Genomic DNA, 15,981 nt, shown 5'->3' on the forward strand with positions numbered 1-15,981 from the left:
CCAACGGCTATTTTTCTCATAATTGCCCAACGGCTATTTTACTCATAAATTTCCAACGGCTAGAAAATAAATAAGAATAAAAGTGTTTGGAACACACACCCACACCAACACTTTGCACTGTAACATATTAAAGGAGATTGTAGGCCAAGCAATGATATACAATGGAGTTTGAATTTGACCTAGTATAGATTCTAGGTACTCCAACAGTTGGGGACCAATCTGAGTGGATGGCCATTTTATAGATATCTGTGTGTAATCAATGAGGTTAGAAATACTAAATGAATAGTATTGTATTTCTCAGAGAATAAAATATATATGAATACCTTTATATAGGAAGCAGAGTGTGTAGTACAAGTATGTGTGCTATACAAGCAAACAAGGTGGGTCTAAAGCCCACAGTCCTATTACACGTTAACAGCCTCCCTCAAACTCAAGATGGGTGTAAGACCAACTTGAAGTTGTCAACCAAAGCACAAAGGCGTCCCTTAAAATGTGACTTGGTGAAAATATCTGTAAGTTGATCTTTAGAAGAAACTGAGAACAACTTGAGAGCACCATGGACAAGATGGTAATGGATAAAATGACAATCAATCTTGATGTGTTTAGTCTGTTTATGGAAGACATCATTATGAGTAATATGAATGACACTCTGATTGTCACAATAAAGAGGAGTAGCAGAGAATGTAGACACACCTAAGTCCTTAAAAAGCCATCATAGCCAAAGGAGCTCAAATGTGGTATCAACAAAGGCATGATATTCTGCTTCAGTACTGGAATGGGCCACAAGGGTTTGTTTCTTGCTTCACCAAGAAATCAAAGAAGAACCAAGAAGAAAGCAATAACCAATGGTGGACCTGCAATTAGTGGAATTTCCTTCTCAATTAGTATTAGAGAATGCACGAAGAACAAGAGGAGACTGAACAGTGTAGAAAAAACCATGGAAGAGAGTGTCCTTTAAGTATCGAAGAATGCACAGAACAACAGCATAGTGATTCGATCATGGAGCAGAAAGATACTGGCTCACCTGGTGAACAACATAGGAAATATCTGGACAAGTGACAGTGAGATAAACTAGACTACCAACCAATCATCTGTAAAGAGAGGGATTAGACAATGGTTTCACCCCCAAGGGAGTCAAATGTGCATTAAGTTCAACTGGAGTGTTAATAGTCTTGATATTAGTGAGTCTAGCTCAAGACAAAAGTTCAAAAGCATACTTGGCCTGAGTAATATAAAGCCCATCTATGGAATGAGTGATTTCAAGATCTAAGAAGTAGCTGAAATGTCCAAGATATTTCATCTCAAACTACTGACTGAGAAAATCCTTAAGTTTTTAAATGTCACTGAGGTCATAACCAATTATGATCATATCATCCACATATAGGAAAGGTAAAATGGTGCCTTTATTGGTGCGACAAAGAAATAAGACAGAATCATGATGACTGGCAATGTAACCCAAGCAAGAGATGGTAGAGCTGAACTTGGCAAACTAAGCTTGTGGAGCTTATTTAAGGCCATAAAGTGCACGTCGAAGGTGACAAACCTTGTCCAATTCAATAAAAAGACCAAAAGGAGGTTGCATATAAATTTCTTCACTTAAATTCCCATTAAGGAATGCATTTTTAACATCCATTTGAAAAAGATCCCATTTACTAGCAGCGACAACCGCTAAGAGAGCATAAACAGATTAGACTCGCGCAACCGGAGCAAAGGTCTCTTCATAATCAATCTCATACTCTTGTGTAAAACTTTTTGCAACAAGACAAGCTTCATATCACTCAATGGACCCATCAGAGCGAGTCTTGATCTTGTAGAATCACTTACAACCAACCACAGATTTCCCAAGGGGGAGAGTCTCCAAAACTTCTACTAACTCATCCAAATTATTCACCTCACCAACCGAAACCATCTTACTTTTACTAACATTAATCTTTAGCCCTATAACTGCTGTGAAACAAGTTAGTAACATCCTAATACGAAGAAATTGTTCAACACTAGGGTTACAGAACAAAATGGTATCATCTGCAAATAACAGGTGAGATACGCATAACTCATCACCTCCCACACCACGCACCTTAAAACCCCTAGTAATACCAACCTCCTCCATACGCCTATGCATCCTAGAAAATACTTCCATCACCAGAAGGAATAGCATAGGACTTAAAGGATCCCATTGCCTTAAACCTCTCAAATTAGGAAAAAAACTAGCTGGAGAGCATTAACTAAAACTAAAAACTGGATAGTTGAGATAAAAGTATGGATCCATTGTCGCCATCTAACTCCAAAACCCATCCTTTGCAACAAGTAAAGCAAGGCTTCCCAATTTACATGATCATAAACTTTTTTTATATCCAATTTACAGATTACCTCAGGTATCTTACTACTAATACGATTATCAACACACTCATTTGCAACCAAAACTGAATCCAAAATCTAACAACCCCCCACAAATGTATTTTAAGATTAAAAAATGAGACCATTTAGCACCCCTCTCAATTGGTAAGCCAAGACCTTAGCCAACATCTTATAGACACTACTCAGTAGACTTATCGGTCTAAAATCTCTAATGTTAGAGGCTTTATGTTTCTTAGGAATAAGAGCAGTAAACAAAGCATTCAAGGACTTCTCAAATTTACCATAATCATAAGATTCATCAAAGAATGCTAAAATATCACTCTTAATAACCCTCCAACAATGATGAAAAAAGGCCATCGTAAATCCATCAGGTCATGGGGCTTTGTCCCCCTCCATATCATGCACAACCTGTAAAATTTCTTCCTTCTTGAATCTAAAATAACATTAGATTCATCAAAGAATGCTAAAATATCACTCTCCATAACCCTCCAACAATGATGGAAAAAGGCCATCGTAAATCCATTAGGTCTAGGGGCTTTGTCTCCATTCAAGCAAACCACTCTCCACTTCCCCAATAGTATCAAAATTCAAATCATCCACCACAGGTCGCCATGTTTCTGTCTCCTTATATAACTTTTGATAAAAGCCCACTACTTGAACAACCACCTTAGCCTCATCTTCATATACCACACCATCCACCTCTAAATTACCTAAATAATTATTTCTTCTATGAGAATTAGCCATCCGAAGAAAAAACTTTGAGTTATTATCTCCCTCCTTGAGCCATAAAACTCTAGACTTCTATCTCAACGATATTTCCTCCAACGAAGCCAACCGCTTCACCTTTAAAATCACTCTATCCCACTCCATATTCTCCTTAATTGTGATCCTTGTACTCCTTTCCTTCCCCCTATCTAACTTCACTAACTCCTCCAACAATCTCTTCTTCTTCACTTCTACATTTCCAAACTCCTATAAATTCCATAAGCGAATATCCTCCTTCAAGGCCTTCAATTTCCTAGCTAACACAAAACCGGGAGTGCCATAGAAAGATAACAATTCCACCAAAATTGCACCTTTTCCACAAACCCCTCTGTTTTTAACCACATATTCTCAAATTTGAAGGGACTTTTCCCTCTTGCCATTCCTCCTGCCTCTAACAAAATAAGGCTATAATCAGAAATCCAACGTGGTAACACCCACTGAATAACATCAAAGAATTGCTCTTCCCAATCCATAGACACCAATGCCCTATCAATTCTGGACATCGAAGGTATATTTGAACTTCTAGCCCATGTGTAACGCCCTCCTTTAAGAGGTAGATCTATCAAGTGCATATCCTCTATGAACTCAAAGAATTTTAACATTGGCTGACTAAAGCAACGACCACCCAATTTCTCGCTAGGAAAGCGGATCACATTAAAATCCCCCAAACAACACCATGGTACATTCCAAGCAACTCTAACTCCAATCAACTCATCCCACAAGAAGTCTCTCAAACTATCTGCATTCAACCCATAGACCCCTAAACATGCCCATTCAAAACCATCCACCACCCCCCACTATCTAATAGATATTGAATACAACCCCACCATATCTTCCATTTTTTCCAAAACCCTCCTATCCCACATAACCGGAATCCCACCAAACGTATGATCAGCATCCAAAGCAACCAAGTTCAAATAAGGACAATTCCACCAACCAAAGATCTGCCCATCACTCCCAATTTTGTCTCTAACAAACCAACTGCATCACACTTTCAGTCCCTAAGAAGATTCTTCACTACCAAACGCTTTTCAAAATTATTCAAACCCCGAACATTCTAGGAAATAATTTTTAGCTTCATTAAAAAGTAAAAACTATAAACTCCCAAATTAAGGCACAACAACTAAAACTACTTACCCTTATAATTAATCGAAGTAACCAAATTTCGCAGTTCCCTGGCACCTTTCACTTTTGTAGTATTCACTTTACTAGCACCAACCACTCCCCCCCCCCCCTTCTTTCCACACCCTAGCTGCCTCCAATTCCTGCTTAATTTTAAGTAACAAAGTAATACATAGTCGCTCATGTTTGTCCACAGATAACCCAACCAATTTACTAAACCCACAGATTATATATTTAACCCATCGAGATGCCTCCAATCTGCCTTCATCAATCTCCAAAATTCCAACAGCATTGTCTTGCAAAAATGGATCGACTGTGTTTAAAGGTGTACACAGTATAGGACTCCTCGCTCCATACTCTTCAACTTCCCCCAGCCCAACCCATTCAGTACCAAGCAGATCTGAGCCCAAATTTAGCATCGGCAGTGATACCACTAGCTCTAAATTACCCCTTTTTGTCTGCGCCTCCAACCCTAAAGCCTGTGACTCAATGCTATCACCTACCATCGCTGATTCTGTCACTCTCATCCGACCCATCAACTCTCTAACAGTATAGAAGATTGAATCAGTCCATAAAATCGCCCGATCCAGCAACATCAGCGAGCAAGTAAACACCTGAGTAATTCCCACCAAATCGGATCTCAACCCAAACACCAAACACCCAGAAGAGACAATCACTCTAATCGATTGCTTCGATTAACTCAAAGAACATTGCTAAAGAGATAAAACTCTAGTGCATGACCATGACACTATTGCCTTTAAGGATTCTCCTCGTTCCTAACTACTCTAGGCAACAAACAGTATAACTAGATGTCCCAAATCCATCTGGAATTCACAGTTATCATGGGCTAAAATGATTTCCCCAACCTTTAGTTTGATCTTGAGGTAGGCCCATGTTATTATTGTGACTGGGCTTGACTGAACCCTTAATCTGTTCTTTTGTTTTTAACACTCCTTGTTCCATCTGGGTATGTGTTATAAGTGACGTGGTTGATCCAGCCTTTAGTTGGGCTTCAGATAGGCCTATGTTATTGTTGTGACTGGGCTAAACTAAACCCACTGCAGGTTCTGTTGTTTTTAAAACTCCATGGTCATCTGGGTATGTGTTGTGAGTGATGTGGTTGAATAGACTAATTTGTCTATTCTTTTATGGAAACCCCACCGAACCCGCCTCTCATGTCCATTGCACACAATTGTTAATCCCCTCCTTAATACTTGGGATTCCCATGATTTTTTCACTTGCTTTCCTTTTGATTTTGAATCAAATCATAACGGCAATCTTGTTTGAAAATTTTCCACTAATTTCGGGTGAATTTTAATGCTCTAAACCTGCCCCTCATCGCTACTTATCGGTTTCCCCTCTGAAAATTTTTTCTTGTTCCTTTCCTTCTTGTCACGTACTACTTTCACTGGATTTTGTACAACTAATGAAAGATCTTCAATAATACTTTTTCCCTTGCCAATGGCAAGAGGCCTAGAATCCAAAGCCACAACAGTCTTTTGCTTCTCTCCTTTAATCACTGCTGCAAAAGAACGAGAAACATTCACATTAGATTGCAGCTGCTTGTGCATCCCATCTGAGATTTTCATTGGTTTTTTGGGTGTTATTAAACCCTACAGCTCAAAGCCAAACCCCCTCCACCCACACATCACCTTTCCTTCAGGTATGATCATTAATCTCCTACAACCCCCAGCCTTAAGTTTAGTCACGACAATATAATTTCCAAAAGCATTAGAACGCTTCTGGAATGTATACGCAATATCGCCCTCTCTGAACGTAAAGAAATGTCTAGAATTACGATCTAACACCGTTTGCTCCAATTTTGACAGCAACCAATGACAGGCTTTTTTTCCCCATACAAACTGATCTCGAATAATACCTACCCCTCTCAAAAATACGTAACTCAAAAAAGGTTCCCCCTTCCTCCACCACCACTTGAAAAAACTTAGCTTGAATTGAAAATTTGCGAAAACTCCCCATCAAAGCGCAACATCAGAACAAGAAGAAAATCTATGGTTGATCCAAGGTAGCCGAGCCTCGTTTATGTCTAATTCTAGGTAGCCAAGCCTAGGGAGAGATTTTATTCTTAGGTGAAACTCTACTAATCTGAAGATTTCAGTCTTCCAAACATAAACAAATACTCTCACTATGTGAAATGAAAGAAACATACAATCTAAATTGTTACTGCTTCATTAGACTTTCTCACTCTAAATCACCTTATAAGAATGCTTAATCTCACAATGAGTTCATTACGATGCATATTGATAAATGACCAATTGTCTTAAAAACTAAGCTGTAAAAGAAATAATGAATTTAATCACTTAATTATTATTCTAATACTCCCAAACGCATGCTGTAAGAACCAAGTATGGGACCTATGGGCCTTGGATTACTTTGGACTCACAATCTATTTGTAGTGGGCTTGAAGATTTCCTACTATGGGTCGTTCTCGGCAGAGAGACTCAAAGCAACGCCCCAGTTGATACTCACTCCTTTACTCTCTTCCCTCTAATTTTCTGAACCCCTTTCTTCTCCCAACTTTCTTCTATTTATAGCCAAGGTTAGTGGGGTGGTTATGATTACAGCCACCGTTAGTGCTACTGAAGGTCCAATGTCTTCTGATTAAAGTGGATGTTCAGGTGGGAGGGCGGTGCGGCATTTATGATCTTGGAACTTGGTTCCATCTTGCCCAATTATATTCGGCAATTCAGTTTCCCGTGCAAATCGCACCTTCCCGGGAAAGGTTTATATACATGACCGGGAACTTTTGACCGACCACCACTTGGATCCCAATATCTTACACTTGTTTGTTCATCAAAGAAGCTTCAAGAAGGGAGCAGGAGAACTGGACCTTTTTGATGGGCCTGTGCCTAAGGCCGGCACAGGACTGGGCCTAGGGCCTATATGGGCCCGTGCTCAAGGACGGCATGAGGTTGGGCCCGGGGTCTGTATGGGCCTGGGATCTCGGTGCCGTACAATAACCCCCCCTTGATTCATACTCGGTCGCCGAGAAGAATCAAGGAGCTATCTGGGCCTTTTGACCTCAGGGATCTTCTAGCCTGGGACTTCGAACTGTCTCTTCTCATTAATATTCATCTCAAAAGACGCGCCGTTTCGCGGTGCCAGGCGCAGTCGTCATCATTGCCTGACGGTTCATGAACCGAAGCGGCGTGCGAATCAGTTACGCTTGGCATTCGTTGGGTCGCTCGTACGCTGTGCCCATTTATTGTTCGATTAGGCGTTTCTTCTTCCCCACCTCTTTCTGGTTCTATAAATAGTCCCCCTCTGAACACTATTCTATTTTTCCTCTGCCTCTGATCTTTAGTGCTTACTCTCTGCCGACCACATTTCTGTGCGCTTGCCTGCTCAGTGTTCTTTTCCTCCTTAGAACCTAAAGTAAGTTTTTCTTCCCTTTCCTGTTCCTTCGGCTTTATTTCTTTGAGTTCACTTTCGTAGTTTTTAGGCGTTAGATATGGGTTACTCTTACCTCTTAGAATCCCCTGCTGCCTTGGCCACCTTTAGGAGTAAATTTAACATTCCCAGTGACGTGGATGTGGCCTACTGCCATGAGAGTGATATTGAACTCCACCGAGGACGGGGTACAGCCTTCTTTCCTTTAATGTCCATTTTAGAAGGTGGGGTCAGATTCCCCGTAGATCCCCTCCTGGTAAACGCACTTACTTACTATGGGCTGTGCCCCGACCAGCTTCCCCCCAAATTTTTACCGGGTAGTTAGTTGTGTCAGTAAGCTAAACCACACATTTAACTTACAGTTAGACCACCACGATATTAACCAAATGTATAGGCTCTGTGGGAGCAAGGCCACCAATTATTACCTAAAGACAAGAGATGCTCGAGTACGGCTGATATCATGCCTACCTGATTCGAACAGGAACTCCGCCAGGGAGTTTGTTAGGGTGCGCGGCAATTGGTTTGCCGGGGATATCCCTTGCCCCCTTACAAAGCGTGAAGTGGGTTCGTACCATCCCCTTCATACAATTATTTTCTTTCCACCGTACAATCTTCATTATATGAGACTAACATGTCACCTGTTCTTTTGCAGACGGCAAAGTATTTGTGCAGGATCTCAGGCCCGTTCACGCCAAGGATTTAAACTTCGTCCTCCGTTCCGAGATATACGTGCATTGGGACGGGCAACTACGGGCTTCTCACTTGATCCTCGGAGTAGAGCCTGTTTATTCTACCTGGCAGCCTTTCAAGCAGGCATTGATAGTTGACAGCCCCCTACTATCGTATATAGACGTCCGGTACGTCAACTTTTTGCCGCCGAAGCTTACAACCGGGGAAGCGAGGGAATTTGGACCGCGGTATACTTGCGCGGACGAGCTAGCCCCTTTGCGAGACGAATCCGCAGAGCAAGCATCCCGGCACCTCAGGGAGTTAGCCCACGAACCCATACAGCAGGAAGAACAGGCGCAAGAGCAGCCCATTCCCGAGAACCCAGCCGCTGTGCCTCAACAACAAGCGATAGAAGTGGCTGCCCTGCTAGCTGAAGCTGTCCGGTCTAGCGGAGAGATGGTATCGAGGAAGGTGATGTCAATAGAACGATTCGTGCCCGGTGCTCGGCAACCCAATCAGCCCCCGCCTTCTCAGGGACGGGGTCAATTGCCCCAGCCCCCATCCCCCTCGCAAGCTGGTTGTGCCAAAAAGAAGCAGAAAGTTACCGACCAACCTCACACGGTCCCAGGGGATGCCGCTGTCCAGACTCCTCCTCGTCCGGCAGGTTCAGTCGTTATCCATGAGCCGCAAACCGAAGCTGGCACGGGGGGAGCGTCCTCTTCCCAAGTGGCTCCAGCGTGGAAGCCCAAGTTCATCTTGGACGGCAAGCCTTTGCCCTCAACTGCCTGTATTCGGATGTGGGACAAGGGCGAGGGTGGCCGTATTGCCCAAACTTTGGCTGAAGCTCTCCAGCTCCCCGAGGACGTGCATGCTTTCGAGGATGGATCCGAGGAGTCTGTGGGGCGTCGGTTAGAGTGGCACGCCATTGCGGTAACTTTTTTTGTCTTATTTACTCCAATTAGATTTCCTTTTGCTTCCTTTCTAACCTTTTTGCCTCTTAGGCCGTTCAAATGGCTCACATTGTGGCTGCCCGCGCACGGGAGCTTGCCGAGGAAAATGAGCGCGAAAGGGGGGCGCGGGAGTCAGCTGTGAAATCGGCTAAGGAAAAACTGAAGGCTGCTGAATCTGCCGAAAAGAAGGCTGCTGCTGCAGAGAAGAACCGGGCGTTAGCCGAGAAGAGGTACGCGGAGCTCTTGACTAAGCAGAATGAGACGGAGCTCAAGCTAGCCGAAGCCATCAGCCTTAACACCTCCAACGCCGAGGAGATTGCCGACCTCAGGGCAGGCTTGGCGGCAGCGGAGCAAAAATGGTATGATGTCGGTTTTGCTGATGCCGAAAATTCCACAGAGCCGGTGGTAGCTCGTGCTCGGAATATGGGTTTTGAGGCCGGGTGGTTTGCTGCTCTCCAAGCACTGGGAGTTCCCGAAGATTCCCATTTGAGAGACCCCGGCCAGATTCCATTCCCGAGCCCTGCATCTGCCGCTAAGGAAGCCCCGGTTGCTATTGATGAGGAGGAGACGGCTAGTATGAGGGAGTTGGTTGAACAAATCGATGCTCACGCCGAGCCCGAAGAGATGGAAGTCACCAGTATCCCGACTGTGCAAGAGCTTCTCGGTGAGGCCCCGCCCTTTCCTCTGACCGTCCAGCAGGACGTGACTCCGCCGACTCAACCTCCCAGCTGATTTTACTTTCATTTGCTTGCTTATTTTTATTTTATTAGTTTTACTTGCTTATGTCACCGGGATGTGGTGACCGAACAATTGCTTTATTTTGTTGGTTTTATTTGCCCATTTCACCGGGATGTGGTGATTGCACAATTGCTTTCTTTAATTAGCGGTCCGTTTTCTTTTTCCGTCTCAATTTGTCGAATGAGTTTACATTTATTTATGTGTTTTGCTTGGATCACGTCAATGCTATGGCTGCTCAATTGAATGGTACCCCCGAGAACCTATTGTGCGGCGCTTTGTGTAATTTGAGAGCGCTATTTGACTTAGTATTTGTAAAAAGGGTTAGGTTTTCATCAGGCTTCGGTGAACCGGGAATCGAGCTTTCGTATTAAGATTATTTGCTTGTTAGGTTGAGTTTAACCGAGAGCCAGGTTTTTGTCCTTAGAGATTTGTGTCAGGTTTCCACCTGCTCGGCGATATTGATCGAACCGAGGGTCAGGTTTCTGTCCTTAGAGATTCATTTGTAGGTTTCCACCTGCTCGGCGATATTGATCGAGCCGAGGGTCAGGTTTCTGTCCTTAGAGATTTATGTGTAAGGTTTCCACCTGCTTGGCGATATTGATCGAGCCGAGGGTCAGGTTTCTGTCCTTAGAGATTTATCTGTAATTCTCTTAGTGCGCGGTTAAGGTATCAAAAACAGCATCTACAAAAAAAGGAAAAAAAAAAAATTCATCATGCTCTTAATTTTAATGGAATACAAGTTCTGGCTTACACCGATGATTATGCGTAGAATTTCTTCAAGTTGTTGGCGTTCCATGGTCGGGGGAGCGGCCTCTCGTCAAGGTCTTCCAAGTAGTAGGCCCCTGCACCCGCAATGGCTGTGACTCTGTATGGTCATTCCCAACTCTGAGCGAGCTTCCCTGCAGCCAAGTCCCGCATGTTCCCTACTACTAATCTTAAAACTAGTTCCCCGGCACTGAATTCCCTACTTTTCACGTTTTGGTTGTACCTTTGGGCTAGCTTCTGCTGATACTCGGCAAGACGTATGGTCGCGGCCTCCCTGCGTTCTTCTAGCCAATCCAATTGTTCCATCATCAGGTCGGCGTTCTGTATGGGGTCAAACCCGGCAACTCGTGCACTGCATAAGCTCACCTCGGTTGGTATTACTGCTTCTGAGCCGTATGTCAGGGAAAACGGGGTTTCACCCGTGGATCTCCTGGGGGTCGTACGATAGGCCCACAATACACTGGGTAGCTCTCCCGCCCATCTTCCCTTCGCTCCGTCCAACCTTCTCTTGAGCCCGTTCAAAATAGTCTTGTTTACCGCTTCAGCTTGGCCGTTGCCTTGTGGGTACGCCGGGGTTGAATACTTGTTCTTGATGCCAAGCTTACTACAAAAGCTCTGGAAAGCATTGCTGTCGAACTGCAGCCCATTGTCCGTCACTAGCGAATTCGGCACCCCAAACCGTGTAACTATGTTTTTCCATACAAACTTTTTCACGTCAGCATCTCGGATATTAGCCAAGGCTTCAACTTCAGCCCACTTTGTGAAGTAATCTACAGCCACCAGTACAAAACGGCGGTTCCCCGTTGCCCGGGGGAATGGCCCAAGGATGTCAAGCCCCCATTGTGCAAATGGCCACGGGCTGCTGACAGGATTTAGCTGCCCTGCAGGCTGATGGATCATTGGGGCGTGCTTTTGACACTGTTCGCAACTTCGAACGTATTCGGCGGCATCCTTCTGCATCTGTGGCCACCAAAACCCCTGTGTCATTGCTCTGTGTGCTAAAGATCGTCCCCCGGCATGCCCGCCGCACACTCCCTCATGCAGCTCGGTTAGAAGCTCTTTGACTCTTTCCGGATGTAGGCACAAGAGGTAAGGGCCTGCGAAGGATCTTCGGTACAGTTTTCGGTCTGAAGACAGCCAGAATCTGGGAGCCATTCGTCGAATCTTGTTGGCCTCGGCCTCCTTCTCCGGAACTTTATCTTCGGCAAGGAAGTCTATGATCGGGCTCATCCAATTTGGACCAGCCACTGCCACCTACGCAATCTCTACTCCGACTTGGTCGGGAACATTCTTCACATGGATGCTTGGCTCCCTTACAAGTTCTACCGTGATGAGCCTCGGCGTATCCTCGATAGCCGATGAGGCTAACGTGGCAAGAGAGTCAGCGTGCTTGTTTTGTGACCGGGCTACCTGGGATATCTTTGCCATTTTAAACTGACCGATAATCTGCTTTGCCGTACTGAGATAAGCTTTCATTCTGGGGTCCCGAGCTTCGAAGTCCCCAGTGATCTGATAAACCACCAGTCGAGAATCAGAGTAGATCTCTACGTCCTTTGGGCCCAGATGTAATACTGCCCTGAACCCGGCCAGCATGGCTTCGTACTCGGCTTCGTTGTTCGAGGCTTTGAACCCCAATCTGAGGGAGTCTTCCAGTCGTATACCCTCAGGGGTGACTATGACTATACCAGCCCCGGCCCCCATAGCATTCGATGCGCCATCCACAAATAACCTCCACGGGCGAATCTCCGTACTACAGATTATCTTGCCTTCATCCTTGGGTGTAAACTCTGCGATGAAATCAGCCAGAACCTGTCCCTTCACTGAGCTTCTAGGCCGGTATCTTATGTCAAACGATCCCAACCGAGTCCCCCATTTGGCAATCCGCCCTGTGAAGTCTGATCTCTTCAATAGTGACTGCAATGGATACTCGGTGAGGACGAACACTGTGTGTGCCTGGAAGTAATGTGGCAACTTTCTCGTGGCGTGCACCAGAGCCAAAACTAACTTCTCGAGAGGCAGGTACCTCGTCTCGGCATCGACCAAGGTTTTGCTCACGTAATACACCGGCATCTGCACTCCTCGGTCTCTTAGCAACACAGCACTTACTGCATGGTCGGTGACAGCGAGATACATAAACAGATCCTCCCCGGGCTCCAGGGCCGTCAACCTCGGCGCCTTTGCCAAATACTCCTTTAGCTCTCGAAAGGCTTCATCGCAACTCTCGTCCCATCGAAACCCCTTCCACTTTTTCAGAAGCTGGTAAAAAGGCCGACAACGGTCGGCAGACTTGGAGATGAATCTGTTCAGGGCCGCTAGCATTCCAGTGAGCACTTGCACCTCTTTGGGATTGCTTGGTGGTTTGAGGCGGTTCACGGCTTCTATCTGGTCGGGGTTAGCTTCTATTCCCCGAGTAGAGATCAGATATCCCAGGAACTTACCAGCCCCCACTCCGAAAGTGCACTTCTCGGCATTCAAGCGCAATTTGTGCCGACGTAGTATCTCAAACACTCCCCGGAGGTCTTCGGTGTGCTGCGACTCAATTCTGCTTTTCACCACCATATCATCGATATAAACTTCAACCGTGCATCCAATTTTTTCTCGGAACATTCTCGTCATCATTCACTGATACGTAGCCCCGGCGTTCTTTAATCCGAACGGCATGACCTCGTAGTGATAATTTGCATTCGGGGAGATAAATGAAGTCTTTTCTCGGTCTTCGGGCGCCAAGGCAATCTGGTGGTAGCCCTGGAAGGCATCTAGGAAGCTCATCCTCGGATGCCCGTACGTTGCATCTACTAGCTGGTCAATCTTGGGCATCGGGAATGGGTCTTTGGGACATGCCTTGTTCAAGTTTGTGAAATCCACACAAACTCTCCATTTCCCGTTCTTCTTCTTCACCACGACAGTGTTTGCCAACCACTTCGGGAAGAAAATCTCCTTTATGGCTCCGGCATCCTTCATCCGCTGTACCTCCAGGTTTACTGCGTCGATGTGTTCCCTCGACGCTCTTCTCGGTTTCTGCTTCTTTGGGGGGAATAATGGATCCACGTTGAGTCTGTGGACAATGAATTCGGGATCTACGCCGGGCACTTCATACGGGCTCCATGCAAAAACATCCACGTTCTGCAATAGGAACAGCAACATATCTACCCTTTCCCGGTCGTTCATGCTTGTACCTATCTGGAAATACTTATCAGCATCTGGGAGAATTCTTACCTTCAGCACCTCCTCGGCAACATCTGCCCCAGCTTCCCCCTGGGGTTTCTGTAATTGCTATGAATTTTCTTTCTCGTTCTCCTCAGTTCGACCGAGCTGTTCCTTCTCCCACCGGACCGCGGCGACGAGGCACTGCCTCGCCACCTGTTGATTCCCCCTTACCACGGCAACTCCATTCTCGGTAGGAAATTTCACTTTCACGTGAAGGGTGGACGGGACAGCCCCCATGGCGTGAATCCACGGCCTTCCCAGGATTGCGGTGTACGGTGCGAATGATCGGACTACTATAAATGTAACTATAACTGTCTTGCCTTCCATGTCCACTGGGAGAGAGATCTGCCCCTCGGGAATTACAACCCTTCCATCAAACGAGACCAACGGCGTGTCATACTTCGCCAAATCCTGGGTCTTTAACCCTAGCCCTTCAAAGAGATCCGGGTACATGACGTCGGCTCCGCTTCCTTGATCAATCATTACCCTCTTCACTAGGAATCCGCCTATCCGGGCAGTCACCACCAAAGCATCGTCGTGGGGTTGGACCGTCCCCTCGAAATCGTCTTCTCCGAACGAGATGGTCGGCCGTCCACCTTTCTTCTTCTTCTTGGATGATTCTCCTTCCGCGCAGGCTACTGTCAGTATCCTTTTTGCCGCTGCTGCCCTTCTTGGTGCGGCATGGATGACTTCGATTACCCCCAGGGGTGGTGGAAGGGGATTCCTTTTCTGTTGGGATCCCTGCCCGGTTTCTCGGTCAACGGAATCTGTTACAAACTCTTTCAAGTACCCGGCCCTTGCTAGCTGTCCGAGATGATCTTTTAATACCCGGCACTGTTCAGTCGTGTGCCCCTTGTCTCTGTGATAGGTACAGTACAGGTTTTGGTTCCTCCGAGATGGGTCGCCCCCCATTTTGTTCGGCCACCTGAAGAATGGCTCGTTTTTGATCCGTTCCAGGATCTTGTGCACTGGCTCTTTAAACACCACATTGACCCCATCGATCTGCACCTCTGGTCCCTGCATTCTGAAGTCTCGTTTCGGTTTTGCCGGCAAAACGCTTTGCCGAGATCTCCCCACTAAAGGAGATTTCCCCCTGCTTTGCAGCCGGTCATCTTCCAGGCGTTTGTACTCCTCTATGCGTCTCATCAGTTGCCTCATGTCCTCGGGGGGTCTTCTCGTCAGTGACTCCCGTAATTCAGAATCCTCAGGGAGCCCCATTCTGAAGGTGCTTGCCGCAATTTTCTCGTTTCCTCCACCAATCTCGTTGTAGAGTTCCCAGTATCGGCTGGCATAACTCCGAAGGGTTTCCCCAACCCTTATCTTCATGGAAAGTAGTGCGTCAACCGGCTGTTGCACCCGGCTACATGTCACGAACCTGCTGCCAAATTCTTGAATCAGCTCGGCAAAGCTGTGTATGGAGCCCTTCCGCAAACCATTGAACCATCTCAGTGCCGTGGAACCGAGACTAGAGGGGAAAACCTTACACATTAATGCATCGTTGTGCGCATGCAAAGACATCATGTGGATGTAATGGCTAACATGCTCCACGGGGTCTGTCCTTCCCTCATACAAATTGAATGGTGGTCGTGTGAATCTGCTCGGCATAGGGGCCCGTTCAATTTCATCGGAGAACGGTGACCGGGCCGCCATCCGCAGAGCCCGGCTCATTGCGTCCATGGAGGCATTGTGGTGCAGTCGTTCTTCCGGTGATTCTGATCCTTGGTGATCATAACCGTGCGACCGTGAGCGGTTCCGCCGATGGCGTGGTTCCCGTGATTGCCGGTGCGACTCTTGGGAGCGCGACCGGTCTCGGGATCGATGCGTATTAGACCGGCTGGAGGCCTCACCCTGGTTTCTCCTTTGCTGGGAGTTGCGATTTCTTTCATCTCGCCGACCCCTTGCTTCCAACTCTAAGTCCATTACCAGTTTGCGTAACCGTTCCAGCTCTCGGTCCCTTTCGTCATGCTGCCGATGCGCCGAGACGTCCGAAACCGTCCAG

The 15,981-nt window shown here is 46.2% G+C and overlaps 1 long non-coding RNA gene across 1 annotated transcript; it reads right to left on the reverse strand.

The window, feature by feature from the left end:
• Positions 1-265: 265 nt before the first annotated feature.
• On the reverse strand, positions 266-3,315 carry LOC115975089. Its single transcript, XR_004088080.1, has 2 exons — positions 694-3,315; positions 266-607 (listed from the first exon to the last, which is right to left on the reverse strand). It is a non-coding gene; the product is annotated as an uncharacterized LOC115975089 (long non-coding RNA).
• Between the last annotated feature and the right edge of the window lie 12,666 nt (positions 3,316-15,981).

This window comes from Quercus lobata, chromosome 2 (assembly GCF_001633185.2).
Source record: "Quercus lobata isolate SW786 chromosome 2, ValleyOak3.0 Primary Assembly, whole genome shotgun sequence".
NCBI lineage: Eukaryota > Viridiplantae > Streptophyta > Magnoliopsida > Fagales > Fagaceae > Quercus > Quercus lobata.